Source organism: Macrotis lagotis, chromosome 4, assembly GCF_037893015.1.
Source record: "Macrotis lagotis isolate mMagLag1 chromosome 4, bilby.v1.9.chrom.fasta, whole genome shotgun sequence".
Classification (NCBI taxonomy): domain Eukaryota; kingdom Metazoa; phylum Chordata; class Mammalia; order Peramelemorphia; family Peramelidae; genus Macrotis; species Macrotis lagotis.
The window spans coordinates 158,650,187-158,670,424 of NC_133661.1; the positions used below are offsets into that span (position 1 = coordinate 158,650,187).

Sequence of the window (20,238 nt, forward strand, 5' to 3'; positions counted from 1 at the left end):
AGCGCGGAGTGAGGAAGAGCCCGGAATCTGCCCAGCGCCAGCCCCGGGCAGGGCTGCCCTAGGAGGAGCCCGGGCAGGGCTGGGCAGGCGCCCGGGGCGGGGCTGGGGCGGAGCGGCCGGCGGGCCAGGTGAGGAGGAGCCTTGGCAGGAGAGAGGGCTGTAGACAAAGAGCGCGGGCGGGAAGGAACAATGGCCCCGTTTATTGACTGCGGGTTGGGGCGGGGGTCGGCGGGGCGGGGGGTGGGGGAGGAAGCGGGAGCGACGCCTTCCTAGGGCGAAGACGGCCGGGCAGACAAGACAGCTGGAGGGCCCCCCTGGACCGCCTCGCGCCGCGAGCCTCAGGTGTGTCTACGGCGGCCGAGAAGCTCCAAGGCCAAGTTGGACTACCTGGCGGGATCCTTCGGCCGCCGCCGGGCACCTCTCTCCCGCCTGGCATTGTCAACCACCTATCCCCACCCCCTTCAATTTCACCTTCTCGCGAAACCCTATTGGAGGGCGGCGGCCCCGCCTCTCCTCCTTTCCAATTGGCGGAGGAAGACTCCGAGCCCCGCCTTCTCTTGACTCGCCGCTAATTGGTCGGCCGGCCCGTCTTTCCGACTTCCCCGCCTCCTCTCCCCGCTTCTGCCCCTTCCCCGGGCCGGGATCTCGCGGGAAGAGCGGCGGCCGCGGCGGTGGCGACTGCTGCTGGTGGTGGCGAGGCTGGGCTGCGGGCGGCGCGGGGCAGTTCCTGCTCAGCCGGGCGCTTCCCCCGGAGAAGCCCGCGCGAGCTGCGGCAGCCGCAGGCCTGGGCCGCCCCGTCGCCCGCCGTCTCCCGGCCGCTCTGGCTCGCTCTCCGGAGAGGCTCAGGTAGGGGAGCGGCGGGGGCAGCCGGGGCCGGGCGGGGAGAGGGGAGCTCCGGGGCGAGGGAGCGCTGCCGCTGCCAGCCCCGGAGCCAGCGCGGGCAGCCGGGGGCGGCGGTGCGGAGCGGAGCGGCAGCTCGGGGCTGGCTCCCGCCGAGGGAGGGCGCGGGGCGCGCGGGGCTCCGGGACTTGGGGCACGCCGCGCCGCGCCCGGGCTCCAGGTAAGGGGGCACCCGGGGGGCCGTGTGCGAGGCCCCCCCGGCCAGCGCGGCTCCCTTCTAGCGGCCCGGAGGGCGGCGGCGCCTTGGCGGGCTGCGCCCCCGAGGGCTCCCGGGGCCGGGCGGTCCGGGCGGGGGCGGCGGGCGCCGTGTCCCGGGCCGGCCAAGCCGGCGCTCTGGCCGGGCGCGCTCCGGGGCCAGCCTGGGAAACGGACGCCTGGAAGAGCGTCTCCGGGAGAAGTCCGGCTGGAGGCTGCTGCGGCTGCTGCCTGCGGCTCAGGGGGCTTGGGAAGGTTCAAGTCCAGCAACGGAGAAAAAAGAAAGAAAAAGAAGAAAGAGAGAAAGAAAAAAAGGAAAAAGAAAAAGGAAAAAAAAAGGGGGAAGCCCACTCTGAGAAGTTTAAGGATGACTAGAAAGCTGGGAGATTTTTCTTTCGAGGTTTTTCTTGACTGATTTAAGAGGAAGGCTCTCTCCGGGAATTTGCACGGTGTTCTCCGTGGTGGCTGGTCTGAATTAAGAGATTACCTGGTGTGGTCCCCCCCCCCCCCCCCCCTTCTTATCCTTGATTGTGTTTGCTTCACTCTGATTAAAGAAGAAACTGCAGTGGAGGAGAGATCAGCCCTAGGGTGAAATGTGGCATGTCAGAAAATAAATGCAGCGTAGGCTGCCCCTACCAGGGCAAACCTGACATTTGGATAAAAAAAAAAGACAAATGTGACATCTACCAAGTCTTCCCTACTTAAGCGTGTGTTTTTTTTTCCCTTAGTGGTGGTTGCAAGTGTCACAATTCTGTGACTCTGAATTTTAGGAAAACTTGAAGTTAGCCAGGATAATTCTGGTTCTTAGAAATTATTTGGTAAGGTCGAAGAAATCTGGAAAAATATTACTGCAAAAAGTTTGTAGTGATATTCATTACTTTGAAGCCTTATATTCAGGTTTTTCCTTGTTACAACCCAGCGGGTAGTTTTTAACAGCTAATACACAGTTACTTGTGTAATTCAACAGTCTGGATGGTTTTTTTTTAATAACTGTGAAATAGTTATAGGCCATTTCTGCAAATGCTGAGGTAACTGATTATGAATTAAAATTATTGCTCATGCATAATCTGTACAATGAGAGAGCCTAACTGGAATTTTTGAAAATAAATTCTCTTTTTATGAAAGCAGGAGGAATGTCCAGTAAAGAAACTTAAGAGACTTGCTCATGCAACTTATAATCAGAGTTAGCTCTTTTGCCTCTACAGTATTACATGACTAATTAACACTTGTAGGGATGCTTGAAGGCCATTAGACTCATCAAAGAAAGATTGGACTGAATTCAGTGAAATTTCAGTGTTTGATTCTTTGAGATTGTTCATCACAGTGATTTATATATGACAGGAATTCTTGAAGTTTGGTTGAGGACTTCTTAGCACTCTTAAAAATTGAGGACCTCAAAGAGCTTTTGCTTTTGTGGGATATATTTATCAGTGTTTACCATGTTAAAAAGTAAAAATGTTTTAATATTATGAAAAGTTTGACCTCAAGCACCCCAGAAATAGTCTTGTGGGCACTTTGAGAGCTGTTGATTAAGGTAGCTTATAATTTGAATTATTATTATTTTTTTAGGGTTTTTTTGCAAGGCAAATGGGGTTAAGTGGCTTGCCCAAGGCCACACAGCTAGGTAATTATTAAGTGTCTGACACCGGATTTGAACCCAGGTACTCCTGACTCCAAGGCCGGTGCTTTATCCACTACGCCACTTAGCCACCCCCAATTTGAATTATTTTCAATTCATTTTGTATTGCTATGATTAATATATTTTCTGTAGGAATAAAAATATTATTAGTGGTTTCTTTTTTCATAAACAGAAAGCTATATGTTTAAAACTTCAAATTTAACCTAAAACTTTCTTTTACAGAATGTGTAGTTCACATTTAAAGGATAAAATGCACTATAAATTCAGAGTTGCCCAATCAAGATTTTGAAATAAGCTTTTTAATTATAAAAATTAATGAGATAAGCACGATTTTTAAAGTCTTAGTTAAACCCTGTTACTCCCACTTATATTTGTGCAATAAGGAAAATTTTTGTTTAAAAAGTTTTCTTAAAGGCAAAGTTTCCATTTCAGTGTTAGAGAATTAATATCTAAATGTGTGTGTGTGTGTGTGTGTATCTGTGTTCGTATACATATGATTATTTAAAGGTAAATTTTAGGTCTTCCTTATTTTCTTAAATATTCTTATTGTTAATTATATTTTGGCTTGAAATGGTACTCTTTTTTTATTTGGCAAGGCAATGGAGTTAAGTGACTTGTCCAAGGTCACACAGCTAGGTAATTATTAAGCATCTGAGGCTGAACTCAGGTCCTCTGACTCCAGGGCCAGTGCACCACCTAGCTGCCCCTGAAATGGTACTCTTGCTAGAGATAATTAGGATTTGCATCTCCATTGTCTTAAACAAAGTTTATGTGAATAAAATTTGTTCAGTTAAACAAAATTTGCATCTAAAGGATTTTTTAAACTTATGATTAAGTTTTTTGTTTTAAAGTAATTACAAAAATGGTAATGTGTAAAAATAGCAAAATCCTCTGAATTAAAAAAAATGAACAGAAATGGTGATGAGTTGGCTAAGATCATCCTTGAGATTTCATTGGTAAGGGAACCTCCATGAGGAAGTACTCTCCTCCACTGCACCTTCTTTGCAACTTAGTCTTAAAGTAGCTTGGTGGGATCAATCATTGTCCTGGGTCCCATAACCAATATGATCCTAGATTGGTGCTTTACCCTAGTCTTCCATTCTCCTAGGTGAAACCTCTCCATGATATGGAACTGCCTTTATATTTGAGCATCATAGGGTAATTTTCCTGTTATAAATGGTATGCAGTCATTATGGGTAGAAAGGTAAACAGATTGCAGATGAATACCGATCCCATTTCCTTTTTGACTTGCAGCTTTTTCTTAAAATGAAATTGGTTTTGTATAATTCAGTATGACTTGGTGGGAAGGGTGTTGAATTTGCCCTGAGGAAAATCTTGAATTTGACTGACAATTTCCGTAAAATGAATATGGTTAAGCTTTCTTCTTTATAAAATGAGAATAAGATTTATAGTAATTTTCCTGGTAGGGTTATTTTGAAGATCTAATAATACTCAATATGTAAAGAACTTTTTCTTTAAATGGCCATTGCTATTATTGTATCCCTTTAGCCTTCATCAGGCACTTTCTGAGGATATGTGAAGGATTTTGAGACTGTTTTGAAGAGGCTCTATCCTTTAGGACCTGGGTGATCTTGGGCAAGACCCTTCAGCTCTTTGGATCTCTGTTCTCATCTGTAAAGAATGGACACTAGATCAAAGAACCCCAAAGGTCCCTTCCATAGTCTTTGATTCTGTGAACAACCTTTCCTCAATTATCCATGAAAGAAAGAGAAAAGGTTAAGTGAATTGCTCATAGTAGTTAAGCTAGTAAATGTTAGAATTGGGATTTGAACCATAACCTGTGAATTTAGGAGAAACTCAGTGAGGAGTAGCTTGGAAGGAAGTATGTTGTTTGTACTTTAAATAGTATCAGGACATTTAACTAGAAATGAAGTTTATGAGGGAGGTGAATTGGATTTGAATGAGGGGGGTTGTACTAAGCTATCAGCTTCACTTTCTCCTCCAGAGTCATCTGGTCCAGTGGCCAGATGTGAATCAGGATGACGAGATAGACCTGGATGTGAGGCAATCAGGGTTATGTGACTTAGTCAAGGTCACCCAACTAATAAGTGTCTGAGGTCAAATTTGAATTCAAGTTCTCTTGACTTCAGGATTGAGGTCTACTCATTGCACAATCAAACTGCCCTCCAAAGTAACATCAGTGGGAGACGTTGACTTTTAGAGTCAGGTTTTTGGGGGGTATAAACTTTCAACAGCAGGATAAAACTAATTCTGGCTCATGATGGTCTGCTTCTATTAGATTTGTATTCCCATCATAGCTTTAATTTTCATCCTTAGCCTTGCATTAGATACATAGGCCATTAATACATGCTTGAATAGTTAAAGATAATGCTATTAACTATATACTGCAAAATACCATACTCTCCCCCCCACCTTCAAACCAAAGACTTCAGTTTCCTGGGAAGCTGGAAATAGGCAGTAGGTCAGATATGATACTGGATCTTAGAAAGGATCATGGGACTGGTGAGACAGATGTGGATTGAACTTGATATGGGGAAGAATATAACTGGAGAGAGAACCTTGGGGATATGCCCATAATTATTATTATTGTTATTAATAATAATAGTAAGTTATTTGTTGTTGTGTTCAATTCTTTGTTACTCTTTTAGGGGTTTTCTTGGCAGATACTGGAGTGGCTTGCTGTTTCCTTCTCTAGCTTTTTTTACAGATGAGGAAACTGAGGCAAACTAGGTTAAGTAATTTGTCCAGGATCCCCCAGTAGTTATCTGAGATTAGATTTGGACTTGAACCTGGACTTCCAACTCTAGGTCCAGTATTCTATGTTATGCCACTTGTTAAAGTTTACAGAATCTTGAATCAGTGGTGTCAAACTCAAATAGAAACATACATTGACTTAGAAAATCACAAATTCACATTATATTATATTGTATTTTTATTTATTTTGTTAAACATTTCTCAATTACATTTTAATCTGGTTAGGACCTTAATTTGGACACTGTCTTGCACTCATAAATTCATTTATAAATACCCCATTAATCCTGTAAAGTAGGTATTTTTCCCACTTTCAAATAACAGGAGTAGAGCTTAGGGACATTTAGTTATGGTGACATAGTTTTCAAGTGTAAAAGATAATATTTGAACCCACTTCTCTCAATTGGAATTAAAACTCCAAGATCTAGGTTACAAATCCATCTTGATTACAGTAAAGAGACTGAAGGAGAGCTGCTAGAATAATCAGGCTCATGAAGCGAAAAGAATCCAGATGGTCTAAGATCACTAAGTTGAGAAAAAGAAATTTGAAGAAGTAGGTAGTGGTCAACAGTGAAATGACTCAAGAGTCATGGAAATCTGAAAAGGGAGATGACATTTAGTAGATAGTTTCACCTTCCTTCAGGAAATTCTTGGTTAGCTATATCTGCCCTTCCCTGGTCTCCTCCTTCTTCTACCGCATTGTTCAGGTTTAGTGTTTAGTTGTTCATTTTTGCTTCGATTAGATTTGTATTCCCATCATAGCTTTAATTTTCATCCTTAGCCTTGCATTAGACACATAGGCCATTAATACATGCTTGAATAGTTAAAGATAATACTATTAACTATATACCATAAAATGTATCTCCTCATATCCTAAAATGTTTGACACTGTTTTGTGACCTAAGAGTTTGTTTCAAAATAAGCAAAATTTAATTCTTATGTGACTTTATTCGCCTTTGCCCACTTATCTACTTGAATATATATAACTCCTGTCAGACCATGGAAAACAGAGACAAAATCATAGTCAGAATTCATTTATTAACAGTTTACTATGTGCCAGATGTCCTGCAAAAAAAAAAAAAGCAATGAGAAGAGTAGTTTCCCCCTCCCCCCTCAGTTATTTGCATTAAATCTGAGGTCAAAAGACATGGGTTTATATCCTGCCTCTGGTACTACTGATTGCTAATGTTAGTTAACTAGCCTTTCTTAAGTGGCTACCATGAGCTATGTGCAGGAGGGAGTGCACTAAGGGTTAGTGTAACCTCAGAGTTGTAATTTGTATGTAACTAATAGGATTTTAGAGTTGCTCCTTTTTTTTTATGGCTATTGATAACTTGGATTTCTTCCTTTGAGAACTGCCTGTTTTTATCCTTTGGCCATTAGTCCATTGTTAAATTTGAGTCAATTCCTTACACATCTTGAAAATGAAACCCTTAACAGAAAACTTGACTTGCTGTCAAGTCCTCCCTACTTCCCCTCAGTTTTATTTGCTTCCCTTATATTAACTTGTTGTGTTTGTACAAAACCTTTTTAATTTTATGTTATCAAAATTGTATGTTTTATCTTCTGTAATCCCCAATATACTATGTTTGGTTATGAACTGTTCTTCTCTCCATGGATATGAAAGATAATTTCTTCCTTGCTCCTGTAATTTGTCACCCTTTATGTCTCAAGTCATGTTTTCCATTTGACTTTTCTTTGTATATGATGTGAAGTGTTGATTTATTATTACTTTTTGTCAGACTGCTTTCCAGTTTAACTAGCACTTTTTTTTTCAAATAGCAACTTCTTAACTCAGTAGTAGGGGTTTTTGAGTTTTTCAGATATTTAGTAGGTTTCTTTTGCTTTTGCTTTTGTTTGTTGTGAGTCTACTCTGTTTGATTAACCTCTCTAATTCTTAACCATTGCTAAATTGTTTTAATGATTGGTTATCCATAGTGAAGTTTGATTTGTGGTATAGCTAGGCTCTTCTTTACTTTTTTCCATTGTTTCCCTTGACTTCTTGCTCTAGATGAATTGTCTTTTCTCTAGATTTATAAAGTAATCCTTCAAAAATATGATTAATAATAAACTAATTTAAATAGTACATCTGATTTGTTTATTAGCTTGACCTACCTGTGGTCATTTAGCCTTTCTTTAATCATAAATATCCTTAAAGAGAAATTTGTAGATCTTCCTTAAGTGTTGCTAGTTAACAAGTTTTTATCTACTCTATTTCAGTTGTTTTAAATGCTTTGTCTGTTTTGCCATGTTGTAAACTTCTCAATTAATTGGGAAATAGAAATCAAGAGAAGATATTTTTCAAAATTACTTGAAACAAGTAAAGCACATCTATTATATCCTAAAGTGAAAGTCACAAGAAAGAAATCCTTTCACTGGAATAAAGGTCATTTTATAGATTTTTAAATTTCCAAAACATTAGCTGAGTTGTGGGAGAAAGTTCACTAACCTACTGCGTGGGGAGAGCTGTCTCAGATATGAAATTGGACATTAGATTACAGGGCTAAAAATTAAAAAGGACCTAAAAATGATTGCTATCTGGCCAATGGCCCAGAAAGAAGAAAAGCAGGGTCTGGCAGTATTTGGCAGTAATTTTCTATAAGACAAGTGGCCTTAGCTCTTTTTATTATTGAATCGATTCTTTGACAATTGGACTTAGTACTGCTTCAATAAGAAAAGCCAAATTTTTGAAAATGAATAATATTTTATGGAAACTTATGAAATATCAGAATATTCAACAGCAACTGGGGAGAAGGAAGGAAAGAAGGAAATTTAAGGAAAAAAGTAACGACAGAATCAAATGACTTTATATTCCGTGTTCAAATGGCTTTTAACCACCAGTTTATAGCTTCTCAGTGAAGTCATGGAAGTTGTACTAAAACCATTAACACAATGAAAATCTTTTTACTTGAACAATTGGAAGTAAAATTAAAGGGCTGTCTCCTGTTTTTTCACACTCCCCCAAATGAAACTTGTTAACTTAAGAGATGAAAAGGTGACTCTTTTCATATATCATACCTTTGTAAAATAGATTTGTTTAATGTATGTTAGATTTTCAGTTCTTTTTCTGTTATACAGTCTATTATAAACATCTGGATTTTTCTTTTCTTTTTCCAATTAATAGAGGTCTTTGGAACCATGACTCGAATAGCAGTGGAAAATGATTAGATTAGAGCAACAAGAATCAGAGATATTATTTATATGCTTTGAATCTTTCATACTTTTGGAAAAGGTCTTTGCGTTTTCTCTTAAGCTTTATGTCTATAGAACGACAATTTTGAGGTTGCCTTTGGTTTCTTTCCTCCATCCTATTTAATGTTCTATTTCAGAATATTTTCTTGAATGTTTTGCTTATTCAGATTCATCATATGTTGATAATGTGAATATTTTTATGGGCAATGGAGATTAGTTTTTGTTATTGATCAAATTATTCAAAATATTTAGAGAAATATTGTGATTTAATAGACAGCCAGTCTCAAAGCCAGTAAGGCCTGGCTTCTGGCATATAGTGCTGTGTAACTTTGGTCAGTCACTTGACAACTTACTACTCTGGTCATCTCTCTGTCCCTTTGGAGAAGATTGCAGAGAAGGTTCCAAGCTGTGTCCTCACCTGGGAGTTCCCATATTAATGAAAACCACAGATCCATGCTTTATCCTAACTACAATATTGATATTGTCAGACCCCTCTATTTGAATTTCCTGAAAGTGAGAAAGGTTGTCACTCAGTGGCCCTTCTTGTGACCTTACTGAACATCCCTGTATTTGGACCTTGGCTTTATACTCTGACTCCTTGATCAGTATTCAGTCTAGCCCTTATCCTCAACCCGGCCTCTTTGTGTCTTGGGAGCATACTTCTGGATTTTTATCAATAGTCTCTTCTTTGGCTTATCATTCTGCTGTGTCTGCAGTTGTAGCATTCTCCACAGCTCCTCCTGGCCAGTGGCCCACCCAGAAGTCATTTGGTGCCTCCGCTCTGGGTTGGCTCTCTGTCCTTGGCATCACCAAGGTATCCCTGAACCCTTTACTTGAACATTACATAGCTCATTATCTCCCATACCTTTTCTTGTTTTTCAGCTGCCCTCTAGTGGCTCCATCTGTCACTGCCCACTTAGACCATTAAGACAACCAATTAACTCTATATAATAACAACAATCCACATTTATTTTGTGCTTTAAATGTTGCCTGTGGGCCAGATAGCATTAGGTCCTCAGAGACTTGGATTCCTTTTCTGTGAGGAAGGAAATTTTTTTTTTGGTAAATTTTTGAGACTCCCAGTAAGAAAATGGGAACTTTTAAATTCAACGAGGGGTTCACATATTCAGTTGTTATTTTGTTAGTAGACCTAGGTGCATAAGACAATCAGAAAAAGTGTTATGTGAAACAGGTATAGATTTTTATCCACTGTTCTGAGCAGCCATTCCCTATATTAGTCTGTTTCCATTTTCTTCTTGTTTGAGAAAAAAATGCCGCCCCCCCCCCGCAGGTTCTCATGCACGCCAGCCCTGAGGTCTGACCCTTAGAACTCTCAGAAATCATTCTGATTGTCTGCATTCTACAAAGCTCTATACTGCTTAACTCTGGGCAGCAACCCCCCAACTCCAGTCCCCTGAAAGTTGTCTGTGCCTGTGCTCTGTCTGGCTTTCCATCTTTGCCATCACCTTTCTTCTGGTTCCAGTCTGCTCTATGGACCCTCTGTCATTCCTTCCCCTGCTGCTGCTGCTAGAGTATCCTGTGAGAATTTGAGGCTTTGACCCCCTGTTCTTAGGATTCTGAAATGTCAGCTTCACCAGGTCCTCCATAAGTGTGAGCTCCTGGTAAGCAGAGCTCCTTTCCCTGTAGGCCCTTAAAAACCATTCCTTGACTGACCTCACCAGACCCTTTTATGTCAGGTCTATAAAAGTTTACTGTGTTCTGGCAACAATCCATAGATAGCAACATGCATTTGCTATATATTTTTTAAAATTTTTATTTCTTAGAATGTTAGACTTGGAAAGCATGTAGGAAATTAGTATAGTTCTCCCTGTTTTTGCAGATGAGTAAACTGAAAAGGAGTTGTCCAAAGACCCACCACTAAGAAGTGGGTTTAGAACTGGCAATAGAACTTAAACTTTCTAATGAACATGTCCATGCTCTTTCCACTATATAATGTGGAGCTGATATAATTGGAGCTGATAGGTATAATTTGTACAGCCCCTTGACATTTGTAGGGGCTCAGGGTGCAGGACCCCTGTGAATATGAAAAAGTTTAACTCTAGGCCCCATCCCAAACCTTTATTTTTAATAATTCTGATCATATTTATTTAATACACAAAACAAAACTTGCACACTTTTCAGGGTCTTCACAGTTATGGAAGTACAACTTGCTGCAGTAAGTGCTTCATGGATTTCCTTTTCCTATGAAAAACTTAAAATTCAATAATTATTGTGGGAGAAAAATCATGTGACTGAGCCTGGATGGTAGGGATATGAAGAGTAGATAATCCCAAAGAGAATGCTTAGCCCCATAGTTTGTTAATGCACTGAAATGTTTAAATTTTTTAAAAAATTTAAAATTTAGCTGTTTATAATAAATTCCTGTATTTTATGGTAGTAAAGGTTAGTAAAATATAACACTTATACATTTATTACTTCCTTTTCTTATTTTCTTTTGTGTGTGTGTGTGTGTGTGTGTGGTCAGTGATTTTCCAAAATACCCCACAGATCTTCAAAAATTCCCATTTAATTTATTGATGACTAACCCATGAATAATCCAAAGTATGAATATGAAACCCACAAATGTTTAGGAATGACTGTACAGACCATCTAGTCCAGCTACCTCATTTTACAAATGAGAAAGGCACGACATAGCAAGGTGAAGAGATTTGTTCAAGGTCACCTAGCAAACAGTGGAGATATAATTTGAACCCAGATCCTCTGATTCCAGAGTCTGCTTTAATTCAAGATGACAAAAAAATCAAATTCACTTTTCCAAAGAAAACAGGAATTTAATTAGTTCTTGTTTTGGAAATGCCACAGACTGTATTTGGAGTCCTTCTAAAATATGATGGCATAAGTATCCTCCTTAAAGTTAAATGTTTTCCTTTCATGTGGTAGTCTTCTCCCCCACATCTTCTAAAAAAAAAAAAACTAGTCAGTATAAAAAGATGAAACTTGAGGTTATTGGCTTCCAAGTGACTTGGTTGTTTAAGAAAGATCAGACTGCTCTCTTCACAGAAGGATTTCAAAAGGGAGAACTGAGTAATTCTGAGTGAGGGATGGCTAGCCTTGATGGTTAGGGGAAAATAAAAGCTAAGGACCATCTCAGTGGTCCAATTTCACTTATGTATGCCAAAGTAGAATGTGAAGTAAGTCTAAGAAAAGGTAGGTTGCCAAAGTGGAATGGGAAGTAAGTCTGAAAAAATGTAGGTTGAAGGAAAGTAGTGTAGGACCTAATACTTAAGCCAGGATAAAGTGCTTGTATTTTTTTCCCTAAAGGCAAATAGGGATATGCTAAAGGTTTTGAACTGAGGACCAGAGTCAGACCTGTACCCTCACTGATGATTTCCAAAATCATCTTCCCAAGTGAATTAGAAAGTGGGAGAGACTAGCAGCTATGAGACCATTTGGGAAATTATTAGAATAAGTAAAAGGTGATGAGACTTGAACTCTAGGTGGGTGGCTGTGGAATTAGAGAAGGAAGCAGATGGAAGGGGATAGATATGACATATTGTAGAAGTAGAGTGATGAGACTTGACAACTGGTAACGAGATGAGTTAGAGGAGAAAAGTCAGAGATGACTGTGATAATAAGCTTACATTCCTGAGAAGGGTCAAATGGAAGAACAAAAAACAAGGTGGAGGATGATGAGCCATTTTGGGTCTCTGGGTTTAGTAGGTCATGGAGAGAAACATAATGGAGGCAGGGTGGGGGGAGGGGGTAGACCATCCAAATCTGGATTTGCCTAAAGGAACTTTCAAGTTGTTCATTATCTGACCTCCACCTTTACATCATTTTCTTATATTACACTTTCTATAATATTTTTGCCATCTCTTTGTCTTGTGGTCATGTTCTTTTCTTACCTTTCCATTCTCAGAACTGGAAGGGATCTCAGTAAGGGGGAAGCTGGACATTAGAAAAAGATGGGTTCAGATCACATTTTATTAGCTGTGTCCAAGGGCAAGTTACTTGATTTCCCTGATGCCTGCTTTCTTCATATTCAAAATGGATCTAATAATTCTTGTAGTACCTATCTCACAAGGTATTTGTGAGGCTTAAATGAGATAAAGCATATGAAGTTCTTATACATTGCAGTTGCTTAATATTTGTTGTGCTGGAGTAGTTGTTTTGGATATATTGAATTTGAGGTGTTGGTGGAAAATCCAGTTATACATGTCTGGCAGCTAGTTGAAAATACAGAGCTTGGTAGAAAGATTGGGAATGGATTTATTTGTAAGTCATCTACATAGAAATGATCCTTGAAACCATAGAAGTCAGTGAGATCACCAAGGAAGACCCCCAAGGAGAAAAGAAGGTTGGAACTTTGGGGGGGGGGTCTTTAAACTTATCAGGTGATGGAGGATGATGAGCCATTTTGGGTCTTTGGGTTTAGTAGGTCATGGAGAGAAACATAATGGAGGCAGGGTGGGGGGAGGGGGTAGACCATCCAAATCTGGATTTGCCTAAAGGAACTTTCAAGTTCTTCATTATCTGACCTCCACCTTAACATCATTTTCTTATATTACACTTTCTATAATATTTTTGCCATCTCTTTGTCTTGTGGTCATGTTCTTTTCTTACCTTTCCATTCTTAGAACTGGAAGGGATCTCAGTAATTTTATCAAATCCTACACGTAGGTAGTAGCAGAGTTGTGACTCCGGTTCTGATCTCTGCCTTGGTGATTGTGAGTAAATCATGTCATAACCTGGGGATGTTTCTTGTTTATAAAATGCTCTAAATTCTTTATCTTGATACCCAGTTTGGTGGTTTTTCTCTTGCACAGTAAGAAGTTTTGGGGAAGTTCTGAATAATAGAATGATATGGTAAATGAACACAGAAGTATCATTTTAAAAATCTACATTAAAATTTTAAATTAATTTTTATGTCATTTACAAATTATAACACTGAAAATTTAATATATAAACACATTGAATTTTATTTTCTTTAGCCCATGAACTACAGAGATCAATTAACCAAATGACTTTTCAGTTATTATAGTATTATGAATGTGGCAACAAGTTATTTTTTATGGAACTCATTTAAAAGTGAAGCGGGGGTGGGGGGCAGGTGGCACAGTGGATAAAGCACCGGCCCTGGAGTCAGGAGGACCTGAGTTCACATCTGGCCTCAGACACTTAATAATTACCTAGCTGTGTGACCTTGGGCTGCCCCATTGCCTAGCAAAAACCAAAAAAAAAAAAGTGATGCAAACATTTTATAACATCAAAGGTCTATAGGTTTTCTAATTATATAAACTCATATAACTTACATGAAGACATACTTTGAAGCAGGAAGTGGATGTAATATATATATATATATATATATATATATATATATATATATATACTATGTAAGAATGAATTACCATAATATTTAAGGATGTAGTGTGTAAGGAAATGAGACAATTGAATTGGATCCTACAAAGGCACTATATATATTGCCTTTGTAGGATCATACATATATATATATATATATATATGTATATATATATATATATATATATATATATATATATATAGTGTTAGATAGCCTTTACCTTTATTCTTAATGTTCTTTCCTTTCTTCCCCCCCACCTCCATTTTCCCATTACGAATGAATGAATTTCCCACCTCCACCCTCCAAAAAAGTTTTCCATTATGTCCTTGTTCGTATTATTTAAGGGCAGAAATAGACTTTGGGAGGTCATAGGATTTAGAGATAAAAGGCACTTAGAAATCATGTAATCAAACTTTCTCATCTTAAAGGTACTGCTGCCCTAAAAGGTTGAAATAATATGCCAGAAGTCCTACAAGGACTGAGAAAAAATGTTACCCACAAAATCTATGTTGTATCCTCCTTGTCTTTTTCCTTCCCATAATAGCACCTTAATTCAGGCCCTCATCACTTCTGGCCTGGACTATTGCAGTGTCCTTACAGTTGGTCTCCTTTCATGCTATCTTCCTCTCCAATCCATCCAACAACCAAGTTAACATTTTTTTTTGCAAGGCAATGGAGTTAAGTGACTTGCCTAAGGTCACCCAGCTAGGTAAATATTATGTGTCTGAAGCTGGATTTAAACTCAGGTTCTCCTGACTCCAGGGCTAGTGCTCTATCCACTGTGGCCACCTAGTTGCCCCCAAGTTAACATTCTTAAAACACATGGTTTGACCATGTTACTCCCTAGCTCAAGAACCTCCTGTAGTTCCTCATTGAAATAAATCCAAAGACTCTAGAAAACTGTTTTGAATTTTGCTAAGAAAGTGTCTTTTTTTAGGGGTTTTTTTTTGCAAGGCAATGGGGTTAAGTAGCTTGCCCAAGGCCACATAGCTAGGTAATTATTAAGTGTCTGAGGCCAGATTTGAACTCAGGTACTCCTGACTCCAGAATGGGTGTTCTATCCACTGCGCTGCCTAGCCACCCCAAGAAAGTGTCTTAAGCTATACATTCCACTGCTATGCAAGCTAGTTTTGTGTGTGTGTGTGTGTGTGTGTGTGTGTGTGTGTTTGTGTGTGTGTGTGGTCTCTTTTCCTCTTTCCATCCTTCCTTCCTCTTTTTTACCCTCCTTTTCCTCTCTTCTCATTCCATCCTATTTTCCATACTCCCTTATACCCCCAAACAACATGGATATCCATTGATTGAATGAGTAAACAAATTGTGATTACGTAAATGTAATGAACCATTATTGTTGTATAAATCTACTAAATTGAAGGGTAGAGTTAACAGAAGAAGTGCATCACTGCTCTCACCCACAACTCTTCCACAGATCTAAAAAATGTACCAGACTGAGTACTGATTGGGAAATCCAAGAAAAAAAAATAACAAGCCATTTTTCCAACCAAGGGTAGAGTATGGAGACAGTGAGGTCTCTGGGATATTAGGAACCAGGTCCAGCTTAGCAGTACCCTCATAGAACATTCCATCCCATGCATCAAGGCCAAAAAAAGAGGTCTGGGACCCAACATTGAGGGGTCTGACCTTGTGCCTTTTGTAGGCTCATGAGCTCTCTAGCTCACTGCCCAGGTGCAGTTGCAGATCCCGGGATCTCTGCCTCAGGGGTGATAGTTGAGAAGTAGCTACACAGGATCCAGATTGAACTGAGTTGTAGGCAGGCCACAGCTAGGAGTCTCCAGGAGGGGAATAGGGTCTCAGTTCCAGTTCCCATCCCATTCCAAAGCCTGCTCTGAAATACTAGGGCATGAATCCTAGAAAAAAGGGAAGGTGCAGTTCAGTCACCCAGAAGCAGCTTTCTGGGTATCTGATGGCAGCTGCTTAAGAAGTGGCAGTCTAGTCAGTCCAACCAAGGTATATTGTTCAGACCCAAACCCAGGCTCAAACAAGGGAGGGGAAGCAGTCAGACTGTCTTCCATCAGGTCACTTTGGGAGCACTAAATGTCTCCCGCCTTTGGCTGAGATCCTGAAATAATCAAATACTCATTATTCCAAGAATGCAACAGCAAGACCAGCACGAACCTTTGCTCCTGAAGTGCGCAGAGTCCAGCTCTAACACCAAGTATAAAGTCAGGAAGTAGACTACAAAAATGAAGGGGAAAAAGAGTCTCACCATAAAAAGGTGTTATGGTGCAACAGAGACCCTCAAGATCTCTTGAAGAGTGACTTTAAACCAACTAAAAATCTCAAAACAGCTTGGCTACAAGTTAAGCAGGAATTTCTGGAAGAGATGAAGCAAGGATTTTTTTTTTGAGTTTGGAAATATTTTATAAATGAAATTAGAGTGCTTGAAGAAAAAATAGGAAAGTTTAGAAAAAAGAATTGGAAATAAAATTAGCAACTTGGCAAGATACAAAGGCTTGCCTAAGCAGCAAACATCCTGAAAATTAGAATAGACTGTTGGTTCTTGTCCTTCATTACCGAAGAGGGCCAAAATGACATCATTGTGTTAGAGATGAGTTACAGTGTGTCCAACCGTGGCCAATCAGACTGATATGAGCTTGGAATGCTCTACCACAGGTCAGGTACAAATAATCCATGGGAGCATCTGGGTGGACTCTCTAAACATGTGCATTTTTAATTTCCTTTGAACTGCTTCAATTTAGAATTGCTCATAGAGCATCTTGTGATTCATATATAAATTGGATTTAAGTAAGACAGATTGCATGATATCATTGGCCTTACTCTTGTTTCCAAAGTCATCAGAGTCTAGTGACAAGACAGAGTCAAGATAACTGGTGATGACTTGAGATTCAGTGTATGACCTTGCCATCAGCTGTTTTCATAGTTCTTGGAATGAATTGTTCTCATCTGCCCATTTCCCCAGGGGAACTCTTCACATACTTGAAGTAGGTGCCCCCTCCCCCCAATTTATCCATGGATTTGGGACTCCCTTGGTAACCCTCAACCTGGTTTAGCCTGCCTGCCAAAATGATTTACTGGAGTGTGACCATTGTGGGCCCTATAGCTTCTTGAAGCCACAGGTGAGAGGTAGATCAGAAAGACTTCAAAAGTGGAAAGCAGCCCTAAAAAGGACCCAGCATCCCTCACACCAGAGGTACTAGTTTTCTTTGAACACACCCTAAACCCTGGAATAAAATAAATAGAATTTGACTCTGAGTCATCTAAGACATACTGGAAGTCAATTGATTGAAAAACTAGAAGAAAACATTAGGTATTTTGTAGTATAAATGACCTGGAAATGATCAAGGAAAGATAATTCAAGAATTTTTGGACTGAGAACTATGGCAAAAAAAGATTAAATATTTCAAGAAATCATGAAATAAAATTGCCTCTTAGAACCAGAGGGCAAAAACTGGTCACCTGAAATACATTCCCCCCATCCCAAACTCAGAAATAGTATAACCAAAATCCAGAGTTTCTAGGTCAAAGAAAAAATAGGCAACTAGAAAGAAAGGATTAAGAAGTACTTGGATTATAGAATTTAGCAACTACCACCTTAAAGGAGCAGAGAACTTGTAACAAAATATTTCTGAAGGCAAGAGATATAAGCTTGTAACCATGTTTAATTTGCCCATCCAAATTTAGTGTAATGGTAGGAGTGGGTGGGATGTGGAGGGGGTACTACTCCTTATTGAAATAGAGAACTTTAAAGCACTCTTGAAGACCAGTGCTTCATAGAAACTTTTAAATACAACCACAAGTCAAGAGAAATATGACAAAAGTTAATATAACTAAGCAATTATAAGGGACTTAACAAGGAGAAACAGTTTACATTTTAATTTGAGGCGATGATACAAGTGTCGCCTTAGAATTTTTCATCAGGGATTATGTAGGGAATCCAATTAGATTTTGTCCTTGAGAATGGAAAGGGATGGGAAGAGTGATACATTAAGGGAAAAAGGAGATGAAGAATGGGGAAAATCATCTCATAATTGAGGTGGATAAATAAACTAAAGGAGGAAAGGGTGAGAAAAATAGGTACTGAACTGACTGAAGAGTACATAAATGTACGGTTCATGAAGGAAAGGGGAGAAGGTACTTGGGTTAGAGGAAGGTAGATTTAAGGGAGGTATCTTTTGGTGGGGGCAGGGTTTGCAAGTGACTTGGCCAAGGTCACACAGCTAGGTAATTATTAAGTATTTGAACTCAGGTCCTCCTGAAACCAGTGTAGGTGCTCTATCCACTGCACCACCTAGCTGCCCCAGGAGTTGTTAGTTCTAAACAAAGTAGACTCTTAAGTCAAGAGACTTAAAAGAAAGAAGGAAGCTTTATCTGCTTTTTTTTTTGAACTTGGCCTTTGTGGAAATTTGATTTATATCACTATACATGTTTGTACTGCAGAAATTTTTCTTGTTTTCTCAAGTGAAGAGGATAGTGGAGAAAGATGGATTTTTGTTGACTGAAATTTTTTTTTTACATTGATTTAACTATAGCACAAAGAAGAAAGTCTTATATATACAAAACATTTAAATAGCATTTTGTGGTGACAAAGACATGGAAAGTAGTGGGATATTTATTACTAGTGGTGATTGAACAAATTGTGGTTTATGAAGTCATAAAATGGTGGTGGAAGAAATCAGGAACAAAGAATTTCAGAGTAACGGAATAATTTATATGAACTGATTCACAGTGAAGTGAGCAGACTGAGAACAATTTATACGCTAATTTTAGTATTATAAAAATAATTTCAAAAGTTATAAGAACTCTGATCAATGCAGTGACCATCCATGATTCCAGAGGACCAATGCTGAAACAGAGAGGTGATAGACTTTGAATGAGGATATTTGTTTTACTTGCCTATACATATTTTGAGAAAGCGATGGGAGAAATAAATTAGATTTTTGTTTATTTTAAAAATTATCTGAAATATATTGAAACTAAAATTTAATTAAAAAACTTGAAACTTACTTTTTAGTTATTAATGGTCTCTTAATAATCAAAATGACATTTTTATTTACCTTATTCCTTGATTTCCTTGTACCCTTTTAACACTGTTGACTATCTTGATATTTTCTCCCTCCCTCAGACTTCTTGACTATGATATTCTTCTACTGTTCTTATCTCATTAATTGCCCATTCTTTTGCTCATCATTTTTGACCTCCTTTGTTTTATGTTCCCTCCCTCCTTTGGCATATTCATTTATTTCCACAACTTCAGTTGTAAACTCTTTGCAGATAATTCTCCAGTAATAGCTAGCATTTATATAGTACTTTTGGATTCACAAAATGTTTAGTAGGTAGATATAGATACAATTATATTTTTGATTCTCACCAAAGTCTCATTAAGGGAAGTTTGTATATCTAGTCCCTATTTCCGATGCTTGCTGGGTCTCTACTCTCATACAAATATTTCAGATGTAACCTTATCCCAGACTGAACTCAGTGCCCTTTTCTTTATGAATGTCATAAAATGGTGGTGGAAGAAATCAGGAACAAAGATAATTTCTCTTAATGATCCTATCCCTCTAATCAGCCAGACTCCAAAATCCTATTTGTTTCTTATCTCTATGAGTTCTTCCACAGTATTTCAAAAATAGTTTTCTTGTAGTTTTCTCTTTGACACTTCCACTGCTACACCCTGGGTTAGGTCAGGTAAATTTGTCCTCAGATTCATTCTTCATATGCTATCAGTTCAATCTTCATAAGGCTCCTATAATTTGATTCAACAAACATTTATTAAATAAATTTTGCACTTGAGTGCAAAAACATTGTTCTAGTCAAAGGTGGAGATACAAATTTTTGATAAGATTGCCTTATAATTTTGACTACATGATGCAAAATACCATTTCCACAAAAATGTGTTTAAATGCCAAGTAAGTATAGAGGAAAATAAAGTCATTCTCAGTTGTGGGGTTTAAGGAAGGTATCCTGGAAATGCATTTGAGTTGACTCTTAAAGAATAGGTTACAGGGAGAAAGATAGCATGTTTGACAACTTAAGGGCATGGAAGGAAATATTAAACAAGGCTGGAGAAGTGGAGTGATGTCAGAATGTGTAGGACCTTGAATGCCAAGCAAATGAGTTTGAACTTTAATTGAAAAGGATTCAAGGATTATTGGACTAAAACATATGACCAAAAAAAAATTGGCTAAATATTTTAAAAAAATTGAATGATTTTTATTTTCATTGAATGTTGCCAGAATGTCAGACATTCTAAAAGGATGGTCTGGAAAGAGGAGATAGT

General features: G+C 39.1%; 1 protein-coding gene across 1 annotated transcript in view; it reads left to right on the forward strand.

Moving 5' to 3' along the window:
- Nucleotides 1-748: 748 nt before the first annotated feature.
- The window catches only part of GLCE (glucuronic acid epimerase), a 127,696-nt gene continuing 108,206 nt past the window's right edge, over nucleotides 749-20,238 (forward strand). Inside the window, exon 1 of the mRNA XM_074234497.1 lies at nucleotides 749-846. The gene's annotated coding sequence lies outside the window, so the exon portion shown is untranslated. The remainder of the gene's footprint in view (nucleotides 847-20,238) is intronic.